The 14,568-nt window shown below is 36.8% G+C and overlaps 1 protein-coding gene and 1 pseudogene across 1 annotated transcript in view; both read left to right on the top strand.

Annotated features, from left to right (window-relative positions):
- The window catches only part of ATRNL1 (attractin like 1), a 1,027,996-nt gene that overhangs the window by 23,192 nt on the left and 990,236 nt on the right, over nucleotides 1-14,568 (top strand). The window lies entirely within an intron of this gene.
- Nucleotides 6,442-7,067, top strand: LOC119510403 (annotated as a pseudogene).

Below are 14,568 nucleotides of genomic sequence, written 5' to 3'. Positions count from 1 at the left end.
GGGCCTTGATTAGTTTACTAGAGCAGTATATAAGCTCAGACGGAAGGAGAGAGCTTGCTACAGCCAAGAGGAACACTTTGAAGAATGCACAGAAGCTGAGAGAGTAGCTGCAGATCAGAGACAGTTTGAAGACAGCTGTTGAAAGCAGACTTTTGCTCTGGAGAAGCTAAGAGAGGACAAACACCCCAAGAGCAACTACGAGTGACATTTTTGAGGAACTGCTGTCTCAAGAGGAATGTCCTGGGAGAAAGCCATTTTGAAACCAGAACTTGGAGCAGATGCCAGCCACGTGCCTTCCCAGCTAACAGAGGTTTTCCAGACACCATTGGCCATCCTCCAGTGAAGGTGCCCGTTTGCTAATATGTTACCTTGGACACTTTATGGCCTTAAGACTGTAACTGTGTAACCATATAACCCCCTTTTACAAAAGCCAGTCCATCTCTGGTGTTTTGAATTCCAGCAGCATTAGCAAACTAGAACACTCACCAATATCCATTACTCATAATTTCCCTTCATTCCAAACAGAAAACCTACACAAATTTTGCATTAACTCCCCATTGTCCCTGTTTCCAACCCCTGGTAATTTGTGCTTTACTTTCTGTCTCTATAAGTTTGCATATTCTCTGATATTTTCTTTGTGGTTACCATGGGGCTTAAATTTAACATCATAAGTCTATAAAAATCTCATTTGTTTAGATACCAACCTCACTTCATTTAGCATACATAAACTATGTTCCTATATCCCTCCTTTCTCCCACCTTTATATAGTTCTTGTTACCAGTTACATATTGATACATCATGAGTCCACAACTACTGATTTATCATTACATTTTATGCATTTGCCTTTTAGATCATGTAGGAAGTAAAGAGTGGCATTACAAACCAAAAATACAATAGTATTGGTATTTGTGTTTACCCACGTCATTATCTTTACTAGAGAACTTTAGTTGTTCATGTGGCTTCAGTCTTTTGTTTGGTGTTCTTTCCTTTCAAACTGCAGAACTCCCTCTAGCATTTCTTGTAGGGCTGGTCTAGTGGTGTCAGATTTCCTCAGTTTTTGTTTATCTTAATCCCTTCTTCATTTCTGAAAGACAGTTTTGTCAGGTATAGAATTCTTGGCCGACAACTTTTTGCTTTTACCACTTTAAATGTATCTTCCCACTGCCATCCTGCCTTCATGGTTTCTGATGAGAAATTGACACTTAATCTTATTGAGGCTCCCTTATATGTGACACATTGCTTCTCCTTTGTGGCTTTCAGAATTCTCTCTTTATCTTTGCCATTTGAAAGTTTGATTATAACATGTCCCAGTGTGGGTTTGTTTGGGTTTATTCTGCTTGGAGTTGGTTGAATATCTTGGATGTGTATGTTCATGTCTTCTGTTAAATTTGGGAAGTTTTCAGCCATTATTTCTTTTAATATTCCATCTGCCTCTTTCTCTCTTTTGTCTCAATCTGGAATTCCACAATGTATATATTGGCCCGCCCAATAGGTCCCACAGGTTCTTCAGGCTCTGTTTATTCTTCTTCAGTCTTTCTTCTTTCTACTCCTCGGATTGGATAATTTCAGTTGTTTTCATGTCCACTGATTCTTTTTTCTGCCAGCTTCAATCTGCTTTTGAACCTGTCTAGAGAATTTTTAAGTTGTGTTACTGTGGTCTTCAGCTGTTTGAGCCCTGTTAATAATTTCCATCTCTCTATTGATATTCCCGTTTTGTTCATCTATTGTTTTTTCTGATTTCCTTTAGTTCTTTGTGTTTTCCTTTATTTCTGAGGATATTTAGGACCATTTTTTAAGTCTTTGAATGCCCAAGTCTGATTGTCCTCATTGATGGCTTCTTACGTTTTAATCTCTTTTGTTTGGGCTTCACTTCCTGTTTCTTTGCATGTTTTGCAATCTTTTGTTGAACCTGAACGTTTTGATATTTTTATGTGTTACTGCTAGAATGTAGACTCTGAGGCAGATGTCTGTTCCTTCTGCTTCTATCCAGCTAGTGTTGTGACAGAACTTTTCTTGAACACCAGGAGCTAATCAAAAAAAAAGAGAGAGAGAGAAGGAATAAAAGAAAACACTTTTCCTAGTCTTTGCAGATTGACTTTGTTCTCTTTCAGAGCTCAGCCTTCAAAGGCTTTAGAGAATAGTTCAGTATAAAGCATAAGGGCCTCCCTGGTTCTTGCTATGTATGCGTCTTGTCTTGGGCATGCTTTTGGCCCGAGGAATTCCCCTGCTTATGTGGATAGGAATGTCCCCTCCTCTGTAGGAAACAGTTTTCTCACAGTTGCAGGCACTGCATTGTATGTCCTGTAGTCAGCAATCCCTTGTCCCAGGCACCAAAACTTGATACTCTTCCAAAGTGTTCTGTAGGAGAGTTCAGTGTGCCAACTTCTACACATAAGGCAAGATTGTAAACAGTGAGTCCTTCAGGCCACCACCAGACAAACTGGGCTAGAAAATACATGTTCCTAGTATGTGCACAAGAGTTACTCTGTTCCCTCTGGAAATGAGACCATGGATCCACACTGGGAGCATGGGCTGACACTTCATTGATCCAGTGGGGGATGGGGGATGTATGACATGTGATCCTACTGGTTTTAAGTGTCCTTTTTCTTGATTTGGTGCTCACTTTCTTACTACAAACCTATAACTTTTTTCTGAAGCTTTGAGAAAGATGTATCTGCCAGCTCTTACTGGTTTTTCAAAGCTTTTTGGAGAGGATGAGGCCCTGAGCTGCTTGTTCTGCCATCTTGATTGGGGCAGAGCCCCTTATTAAGTTTATAGCTAAAATATAAGCATTTTAAAAACAAATGCACAGTGTAATTTAACTATAAAGTTCATTCTCTGTATCTGATGTAAAAAAAAATAGAACATTAAGAGCCTTTTTCGTGTTTTGATGTATTAATTTTCACGCCAGGCTTCATTTGTATTTTTTGACAATATAATTATGTTAGTAATGAGTTTTTTTCTTTTAAAATAGAATTTATTATTGTATTTCATGTAAGAGAAATAGTAATGTAGTAGCATTTCAAAGCTTGAGTTAAGAGTTTATAAAAGAAATGATATATTGTGGTGGAAAAACCTTTTACATATTTTTCCTCTTTTAATGTCAGTGAAAATCCTGTGAGGTAGATATTATTTTCATTTTATAGTGGAACCATACTGAAAGAACTGAAGCAATTATTTATGCAGTCTAAAAACTACTAAGTAGCAGATGAACTGCTAAAATATGTCATTCTGTCTTCTTTCCTTATCAAGTCATCTATTACTCTTCAGGAAGCTTCTCCTTAGTTATAAACTCATATTCTCCTGGATTTCCAGACAGCATAGGAGTTACTTAAGAACATGAGTTTTTTATAAGATTGAACTGAATTTGGAATCTTTTTCTTCCAGTGCCAAGAACTTAACAAGCATTTGCCGTGCTGCTTTATTGAATACTTTACATCTTTAATTGCATTACATTTTTAAAGCAATCTTATGAAGTAAGTACTATTTTTATAACTATTTTACACAAAAGGAAACTAGGTTCAGTGAGTTTGAGTAATATACCCGGAGTAACATGCCCACTGATGACCAAGCTGAGACTGAGACTGCTGTATCTCTTCAGTTGTGCCTGCTTCTTTTAATTTTTCAGTCATGTCTTTTTCATTCTTTAGTGAATGTTCTCAAGTTCTTACTTCTCTTTTACGAAGTTAATATGAATGAGTGCATTTTACAGTACACAAAGATATCAAAAGATATAATTAAAAGTTATAAATCAAAAGATTATAAAAAAGCCCTCTATAACAGCAGTATTTTATTTATTTCTGAGCTTGGTGATTATTTGAATATATCTAATAAGAGGAATTCTTAATTTTGGATCCAAGGATGGGTTGTGATTGGTTGGTAAATCCTCAAATTTGTGTGCAAAATATTATAGAATTTTTCTAGGCTGGAAGCAATAGATTTTATAAGATTCTCAAGTGATCTCTGATTTCAAAATAGTAAGAATCATTGTATTATAGGAAAGAGATTCAAATAATGCTGTTCTGTATTGTACAGTTTTTAAAAATATTTTTAAATATGTGGCATGACCTCAAAGGTGGTTTTTAAAATTTTTTTCAAAGAAACTTAGGAAGATTTTATAAGGAGGATAAAAATAGTTTCCCTATTATTAATTCAAATAACCACAATATCTAATCTGTTTTACATGTGTGTATATATATATGTGCAATGTATATCTATCTATATATATACACATCTGAGACATATCTATAGATGTATGTCAGATTCACAGTAATGGTAGTGCTCCACCATTATCTTTCCATGACATGCATCATTACTTTAGGTGCTGTATTTTATTTGCTATTTGTATATTATCTTCCCTTCTAGAACTGTGCCGTCAAATAAGGTAGTCTGTAGTCTCATGTGGCTATTTAAATTAAGTAAAATTAAATTACTTAAAATTAAATGAAAATAATCAGTTCCTTGTTACTCCAGCCACATTTCAAGGGCTTAAAAAGCCACATGTGGCTAGTGGCTACCATACTGAACAGTGTATAGTGTATCTCTGTCATTGCAGGAAGTTCTTACAAGTAAAATTGTTCTTGAATGTAACTTTCGTGAAGACAGAGACTTTTTTTGTTTTAATTTATTTTTTTTGTTTTTATTTCAACAGTTTCATTGTGCTATAATTTGAAAACCAGAAATTTCAGTTTTTTAAAATACTCAATTCAATGGTTTTTAATATATTTACAGAGTTGTGCAAGCATAAGTATATTTTTGAAACATTTTCATCATCCCCCAAAAGAAACCTTGTACCCATTAGTAATTATTCCCCATTTATTCCCCACTCTCCAGCCCCAGGCAACCATAATCTATTTTACAAAGACGTTATTTTGTTCACTGTTTTATATTCAGTGTCAAGAACAGTGACTGGCCTTCAACAAATATTTTTGAATCAATGAATACCTACGTGTGTATGTTTTTTCCTGTGGTCCACTTAGTGGAGAGTCAAAATATGTAAATCCATTTATATTTGTGACTTATTAAAAATAATTTCCAGGGTATCTTATATGGTTGGTATAAAATCAAACTACATTTATACTTTACATATATAAAAACAAATTTTCATACTGATGCTTCTGAGGCATTTCACCACCCTGAGTTACGGAAGTGTATTATATCATTATTTCAAGAAAGATAGTAATATAGGAACTGCGGTAGGCAGACTTTTAAGGTGGCTTTCATGACTTTTGCCTCCTGGTGTTATTCCTATGCTTTTGCTATATTATATGGCAAGAGGGAAATTAACTAGGTAGGCTTAATTTGATCAGTGAGCTTTTTAAAAGGAGAGCATTTTCTCTGGCTGCTAGCAGAAGAGAAGCTCTAGGAGAATTTGCTATATTGCTGGTTTGAAGAGGGAAGGGGGCCACATGGAAAGGACTGGAGAGTGGGCTCCAGGAGCTGGGAATCATCCTTGGTGTATAGCTTGCAAGGAGATGGGGACCTCAGTCCTACAACCTTAAGGAACTGAATTCTGCCAACAAGCTAAAGGAACTTGTGAGGACAGCTGACACCCATTTGAGATGGCAGGGACCTCTGACCTATAGAACTGTGAGAAATCAGTGGATGTTGTTTTAAGCTGCTAAATTTATGGTAATTCTTAAAAAACAAATTCAGGACCATATCTAGCAACAAGTAGCCAGAAAATTAAATTAATTTCTTAACCATAGCCATCAATTAAGTTTTATTTTTAACAGTAATAATACAGGATAATTTGTAAGTATAGCTTCTTGAAATACTTTGTATATCTCCCTTTGCTTTCTTTGGTCTACAAAGAATGATAAGAATTAACACTGAATGGCTGGCATAAGTTTACTAATTACCATGTGGATCTTTGAAAGGAAGATGCTGTGGAATTTTAGATTTCTGACCTATTTGGCCCTTTTTGGCTTATAGTATACTGTTCATACCATATTCTCAGAGAACTTTTTAAGCCAAAATGTGAATAGGAAAAATATGTTACATCCAGCACTATCTCTGTAAGGTTCTGAAATGATTAGTAGATGTGGTATTAGTTTAGCCACAAGGGGAAGGGATTGACATCATCATTGGATAGTAGATGAATTTGAAAAGATTTGCTTACTGTGTAAAAGAGAAATGGTTTGATTAACTAAAACATGTTTGGCTTTTATGGTTGTCTCTGCTTTAGGCAATGTTGAGGAAAAATGCATTAAAGAGCTGGAATTCTCATATTTGAAAATATCAGTGTTAGAGTTTTAGAGTTTAGAATCTTCTGAAAAATAGACCTAAAAGCGAGATAGATAATGGTTAAAATATCAAATTTATCAGTACTGAATTGGAGTATGGGACTTTCATGTGTGGCCATCAAGTATCTAATATTTCACCTCAAAATTAAATTTACCTGGATTTTGGGAAGGTGCGGTGGTGGGACTGGCAGGGAAGATGCCAGTGGCACTGATGACAGGGAGTGCCTTCATTTTCGGAAAGTTGCTGGATCAGTGCAAGAATCAGGAGCTCAAGGCTCCTGGAGGAATTGCTACACCCCCAGTGTATGGTCAGCTTCTAGCTGTATATCTGCTCCATAATGACATGAATAATGCAGCATATCTTTGGAAAAGAATACCACCTGCTATAAAATCTGCCAGTTTTCAACTTGGGGGAATTTGGTCAGTAGGACAGAGAATCTGGCAGAGAGACTTCCCTGGGACGTACAGACCATTAGTGCCCACCAGTGGTCTGAGACGGTCCAGCCAGTCATGGAAGCACTGAGATGCAATGAGGAGACGAGCCTTCACCCTGGTTTCTCAAGCATATACCTCCATAATCGCCGATGACTTCTCAGCCTTCGCTGGCTTCCTGTAGAAGAGGCTGTGAAAGGTATTTTAGAACAAGGATGGCAAGCTGACTCCACCACGAGAATGGTTATGCCGAAAAAGCTGTTTGCAGGGGCCCTGCATGCTTCTTTTAACAAGTTTATTCCCCTATTAGAGCCTGCCCCAGTTCCACTATTCCCCAATGAACAGCAGTTAGCCAGATTGACTGATTATGTGGCTTTCCTTGGAAACTGATTTGTCATACAGAGTTTAAGATCCACCTTCAGGATCCTGTACACTGACAAATAGAGAAATGTAAAATTTTTATTTTCAGTTTATTAAATGGATTAAGCACCTCGGCATTCCTTACACACTCTCTCTCTCTCCATATATATATACATACATATATATATATAAAATATGAAGTGTATTATATATATTTTGTCCTTAAACATTAGCTAAGTAGTTGTTGAAACAATTCTCATTTTGTAGTATTCATCAATTTGGATGGAGCCCATCAGTACTACATGGTGAGGTTATTTTTCCTAATGACTCATAAACATAGCTCTCCTGTTTAGTGTAGACAGATCTTGTCAGCTATGTTTTCACTGCAATCCACCGCCACCCCCCCACCCCCACTCCCACCCCCAGCACACTCCCACAAGTACCTTGGTTGATAGTTGTTTGATTCATTTGGGGATTGAAGATGACTGTCCCCAGAAGGCAACATCACAGTTGTTGGGGATTCAGACTCACCTTCTTTGGAGAATATGCTCTCTTTTTCGCTTCACCTCCTGAGAATACTAAAATATAGCTGAGGAACAAAAAGGCTTTTCCTTTGAAAACCAGTTTCTTAACTTTAGACTTTTCGCTGATGCTGTGAGTGCATCCATTGCTGGCAGTGGAGGGCTTGCCGTGAAAATGCAGCTTATTTGAGATGTTCACAAGATATGTTAAGTTATAATATCCCTTTTCAGAAGAAAGGAAAAGTGTGGAGTGCATGATATTGGAAGAGAAGCTATTAAGATAAGGGTTACACTTGATACAACTCTCTTTGCAGCCTGTTGGTTGCTTGTATTTATCCCTCAGTTCATGTTCTGCCTTTTAGAGAAACACTGAATAACTAATCTTTCATTTTTTTGTGTGCTAGCCCTTTGAACATTTGAATTTGTTTATTGTATCTTCAGATTAACATACTCCCTGTTCATTTTTTCAGCATTTGTTCAATAAATATTTAATTGAATTCTTCAACTCTTTCATCTAAGGTTATTTGTATAAATTTCACTGTCCTGGTCTTTCTGTGGACAAATTCTAGCTTGTCATTAATTCCCTCAAAATATGAATTTTTTCATTAAATAGACATGACCTTTATAGTTATTCTAGTTTGCTAATGCTGCGGAATGCAAGATGGATTGGCTTTTATAAAAAGGAGGTTTATTTGGCTACACAGTTACAGTCTTAAGGCCATAAAGTGTCCAAGGTAACACATCAGTAATCGGGTACCTTCACTGGAGGATGGCCAATGGCTTCCGGAAAACCTCTGTTAGCTGGGAAGGCACGTGGCTGGCGTCTGCTCCAAAGTTCTGGTTTCAAAATGGCTTTCTCCCAGGACGTTCCTCTCTAGCAAGCTTGCTCCTCTTCAAAACATCACTCACAGCTGCACTGAGTTCCTTCTCTTTGAGTCAGCTCATTTATATGGCTCCACTGATCAAGGCCCACCCTGAATGGGCGGGGCTGTGCCTCCATGGGAATATCTCATCAGAGTCATCACCCACAGCTGGGTGGGGCACATTCCAGGCAAATCTAATCAGCACCAAAACGTCTGCCCCACAAGACTACATCAAAGATAATGGCGTTTGGGGGACACAATACATTCAAACTGGCACAATAGTCATAATTACATGATTTGTGTTTTCATTCATTTTGAATATATTTTATCACTTGACGTGAATCAGCACTTTTATGAAGAGGGCTTAGGTTTTTATTTGGATAAGCCAAGCATCCTTCCTTGGCCCTTTAGTAAGAACACTAGTTCTAACATGACAGCCCTTTCTGTCTGAAAAGCAATTATCTTCTCACCCCTATTTCCTCTTCTCATAATAAATATAGTTCTACTCATCCTCATATATCTAAAAAAAAAAAAAAAAAAAAAATTAAATTTACCCACTCAGTTCCAAGCAGAGTTAGGCAACTTCTGGTCTATACTGTGGATCAGACCCCTCATTGCACGGAAGAAGGTGGGCCAGAATGCATCCCCTCTGCCTAGAATTGGTTGAGCCTTCCATGTCCAGTTTTTTTTCTCCTTAACACTATAATGATAAGACACCTTTTCTCCACTGGAGTAAAAGAAGGGAGTGAGAGGTGGTGAGAGAACCAGGAGTATCACTTTTTACTAAAGTCCCTTCAGATGGAAACAGGAGTGGACAGTATGTTTTCTCTTACGGTCATTAAGACAGAAATGAATATATCTGGAACAAATCTCTTCAAAATAAAATATCTCCCCTGGTAACTAATTTCTTTCTTTCCTCTGCTGGCTTCTTATTTGGTGTGGAAGTCAAACTTGATAATATTAGCCATATTTAACATGGCCAGAAATCTGGAAGTAAATTCTTAATTATAATATTTGGCCCATAGATGCTCAGAAATTTGAATGAAAGGCTTCTGAGTGCCCAGAATAGCTGTTGTCAATTCCAGTGTAGCTTATCCACAGATACATATTGACAGACAAATAGCTAAAGGGTTAAAATGCTAAAGCCTTTTTGGTATCGGTCACAGTAGCACCCACCATGAAAGCACTGTTTTGTTCTGGCAGCTATTTGAAACCTGGGTGAAGATGGGATTGAGAAAGATTTGAAATGGAAATACGATATTTTGAAGGATCATAGAATAATTTCTCTTTGTTCGCTGGAGGAGAACTTCTTATGGTCTTACCAGTGGCATTCTACTTGAAAGTTAATTATTTTCTACCCCAAGTCATCAGGAGTCTTTTTCCGTTGATATCAGACGTGAGAGCTGAGTAAGCACATACTATATATGGTCACTTAGGCCTGCCTAGCAAGATATTAGTGTGAGGTGATGGCCAATTCAACTAGTATAGCCAGCTTGGTTAGTGTATGTAGGTGGGGAAAAGTCAGGATATGATTTATACAAAGCAGTGATCTCAAAGTGGGGTAGTACCCAAGATGATTTACTGGAGTACAGGAAGAAAATATTGACTGCTCTTAGTATTATTTTGAATTTCAATTTTTAAATTTATGCTTTATGAAGTACATAATATTTTAGCATATATAGTGCAAGTTGGTTTATATATAAATATATATAGATATTTGAGTTATGTAATCAAAATTTTTACTCATAAGGGAGCACAGTTAAGGTTTGGAGACCACTACTTCTAGCTGACAAGGTGGGATGAAGGGTCAGGTAGACAGAGGATGTAGACTTGGGAGTGGGGGATACAGAGTATAGTATGAAAGCAAGAAGAAAAGCTTGCTCAGCACAGCGTAATATAATAATTTATCAATATGTGGAGAGGAAAAAATAATGACAAAGAATATAATCTAGAGGTCCTCTTCATTTTATTTTAAAAGGAATCAAACTGTTAAATAATATATATTTTTAAGAACTCTTTAAAAAATTTTTATTAGAGAACTTGTAGGTTTACAAAAAAATCATGCAGAATGTAGAGTTCATATATACCTCTCCTTACACAGTTTTCCCTATTATTAACACTCAGTATTAGTATGGTACTAATTTATTACAATTAATGAAACAATATTATAATAATTATACTATTAACTATAGGCCATAGTTTACATTAGGGTTCACTGTTTGTGTTGTACAGTGTAATTTTTAAAAATTTGTTCTAGTAACATACAATCAACTTAAAATTTTCCCTTTTAACCACATTCAAATATATATTTAATTGGTGTTAATTACAGTCATGATGCTGTGTTACCATCACTACCAACAATTACTAAAAACTTTACCATCACCCTGCACAGAAACTGTGTACCAATTAATAATTAACTCCCCATTCCCTACTCCACCCCTGGTGCTGTTAACCTGTATTCTAGTTCTGATTCTATGAATTTGCTTATTCTAATTACTTCATATCAGTGAGATCATACAGTATTTGTCCTTTTGTTTCTGACTTATTTCAGTCAACATGATGTCTTCAGGGTTCATTGGTGTTGTGTCATTTATCAGAACTTCATTACTTTTTGTGGCTGAATAATATTTCATTGTATGTATATACCACATTTTATTTATCCATTCATTGAATGATGGACAGTTGGGTTGATTCAGTTTTTGGCAGTTGTGAATAATGCTGTCAGAAACCTCCCAAGAAAGAAAAACTGAAGACCGGATGGCTTCACAGGGGAATTTTACCAAACATTCCACAAAGAGTTAACATCAATCTTGCTCAAACTCTTTCAGAAAATTGAAGAGGAAGGAACACTCCCTAACTCATTCTATGAGGCAGCATCACCCTGATATCAAAGCCAGATAAAGATACCACAAGAAAAGAAAGTTACAGGCCAGTGTCCCTTACAAATATAGATGCAACTATTCTCAACAAAATATTAGCAAGCAAAATCCAACAGCAAATGAAAAGAATTATATACCAAGATCAAGTGATATTTATCCAAGGTATGCAAGGGATGTTCAACATAAGAAAACCCATTAATGTAATGCACTACATTAACAGAACAAAGCAAAAAAAAAAAAAAAAACACAAAAAAACACATCATCATCTCAATTGACACAAAAGGCATTTGACAAAATCCAGCACCTCTTCTTGATAAAAATGCTTAGAAAACAAGGAATAGAAGGAAACTTCCTCAACATGATAAAGGGTATACATGAAAAACCCATGGTTAACATAATGGTGAAAGATTGAAAGCTTTCCCTCTAAGAACAGGAACAGGAAAAGGACACCCACTGTCACCACTGTTCTTCAACATTGTACTGGAAGGTCTAACTGGAGCACTTAGGCAAGGAAAAGAAATGAAAGGCACCCAAATTGGAAAGGAAGAAGTAAACTTCCTCTATTGCAGGTTACGTGGTCTTATGTATAGAAAATCCTGAAAAATTCACAACAAAGCTACTAGAGCTAAAAATAAAATTCAGGAAAATGGAGGAGTATGAGATCAACCTGCGAAATTCAGTAGTATTTCTATACATTAGCAATAAACAGTCTGAAGAAGAAATTAAGAAAAAAATTCCATTTTCAATAGCAACTAAAAGAATCAAATATCTGATAAATTTAACCAAGGTAAAGAACTAATACACGGAAAATGGCAATGCATTGCTAAAAGAAATCAGAGAAGACCTAAGTAAATGGAAGGATATTCTGTGTTCATGGATTGGACTACTAAATATTGTGAAGATATCAGTTCTTCCCAAAGCAATTTGCAGATTCAATACAATACAATCAAAATTCTAGTAGCCTTAAACCTGCTTTTAGTTGTGCCTAAGAATCTCCCACTGAGTGCCTCTTTGTTGCTCAGATGTGGCCCTCTCTCTCTGTAACTAAGCCATCTTGGAAGGTGAACTCACTGCCCTCTCCCGTACGTGGGACCCAACTCCCAGGGGTGTAAATCTCCCTGGCAACACAGGATATGACTCTGGGGATGAATCTGGACCCAGCATCATGGAATTGAGAACATCTTGACCAAAAAGGGGGATGCAAAATGAAACGAAATAAAGCTTCAGTGGCTGAGAGATTTCACATGGAGTCGAGAGGTCACTCTGGTGGACATTCTTCTTACACACTATATAGATTAACACTTTTTAGGTTTTAATATATTGGAATAGCTAGAAGTAAATACCTGAAGCTATCAAATTCCAACCCAGTAACCTTGACTCTTGAAGATGATTGTGTAACAATGTAAATTACAAGGGGTGACAGTGTGATTGTGAAAACTTTGTGGATTACACTCCCTTTATCCAGGGTATGGATGGATGAGTAGAAAAACGGGGAGAAAAACTAAATGAAAAATAGGGTGGGATGGGGGGGATGATTTGGGTGTTCTTTTTTACTTTTATTTTTTATTCTTTTTCTGTTTCTTTCTGGTGTAAGGAAAATGTTCAAAAATAGATTGGGGTGATGAATGCACAACTATATGATGGTACTGTGAACAGTTGATTGTACACCATGGATGACTGTATGGTATGTGAATATATCTTAATAAAACTGTATTTAAAAAATTCTAATAGCCTTCTTTGCAGAAATGAAGAGCAAATCATCAAATTTATATAGAAAGGTAAAGGGTCCCAAATTGCCAAAGACAATTGAAAAGGAAGGATGAAGTTGAAAGACCCACAGGTCCCAATCTTAAAACATATTACAAAGCTGCAGTAATCAAAACAGTATGGTATTGGCGTAAGAACATACACATGAACCAGTGGAGTCAAATTGAGAGTTTAGAAATAACCTTCACCTTTATGGTCAGTTGATTTTTGACAAAGTTGCCAAGTCCACTCAATTGGGAAAGGAGGGTCTTTTTAAAAAATAGTAATAGGAAAATTGGATGTCCACATGGAAACAAATGAAAGAGGCCCCTACCTTTCACGGTATACAAAAATCAACTCAAACAAGATCAAAGACCAAAATATAAGAACCAGACCTATGAAACTTCTAGAAGAAAACATAGGGAAGCGCTTTCAGGACCATGCATTAGGCAACAACAAAAGAAAAAAGTAGGTAAATGGAACCTCATCAAAATTAAAAACTTTTTCATATCAAAGGACTTTATCATGAAAGTGAAAAGGCAACCTACAAAATGGGAGAAAATATTTGGAAACTACGTATCTGATAAAGGTTTAATTTCCAGAATATAAAGATAAATCCTACAACTTAACAACAAAGAGACAAACAATTCAATTAAAAAATGGTCAGAAAACTTGTATGGACATATCTCTAAAGAAGATATACAAATGGCCAAAAAGCTCATGAAAAGATGCTCAACATCATTAGCTATTAGGAAAATTCAAATTGAAACTGCGATGAGATACCATTTAACACCCACTAAAATGGCTACCATTAAAAAAATTAGATAATTACAGTGTTGGAGAGGCTGTGTTCATGGGAATGTAAAATGGTATAACTGCTGGGGAGGACATTTTGGCAATTCCTCAGAAAATTAAGTATAGAATTACATATGACCTGGCAATCCCACTTCTAGGTATATACCCAAAAGAATTGAAGACAGGAACTTGGATAGTGTGTCGGTCTGGATCTATTATGTCCCCCAGAAAAGCCATGTTCTGTAACGCAGTGTTGTGGGGGCAGACTTATTAGTCTTGATTAGGGTGGGACTCTTCGATTAGGTTGTTTGCATGGAGGTGTGGCCCTGCCCATTCAAGGTGGGTCTTAATTAGGTCACTGGAGTCCTTTAAGAGTCTCAAGAAAAGAGACAGCAGAAGCTGACAGAGATGCGTAGAGATGCTTGGAGATGTGGACAGAAGGACTTTTGGGAATGCTAAGCTGAGAGACAAAGCCCAGAGTTTGCTTCCAGAAAAGCTGAGGGAGGAGCCTCAGATACTTAGAGAGAAATGTCCTAGAAGAAAGGAGCAAGGACACACATGAGCTGAGAGAGAGGAGCTAAGACAGAAGCCCAGAGACATTTTGCAGAAAGCCATTTTGAAACACAACCCAGGAGCAAAGGACCAGCAGATGCCAGCCATGTACCTTCCCAGGTGACAGAGGTGTTCTGGATGCTATTGGCCGTTCTTCAGTGAAGATATCCTCTTG

The sequence above is a fragment of the Choloepus didactylus genome, chromosome 15 (genome assembly GCF_015220235.1).
Source record: "Choloepus didactylus isolate mChoDid1 chromosome 15, mChoDid1.pri, whole genome shotgun sequence".
Classification (NCBI taxonomy): domain Eukaryota; kingdom Metazoa; phylum Chordata; class Mammalia; order Pilosa; family Megalonychidae; genus Choloepus; species Choloepus didactylus.
The sequence above is the reverse complement of the archived record's forward strand: the minus strand, read 5'-3'. Positions and strand labels throughout refer to the sequence as shown.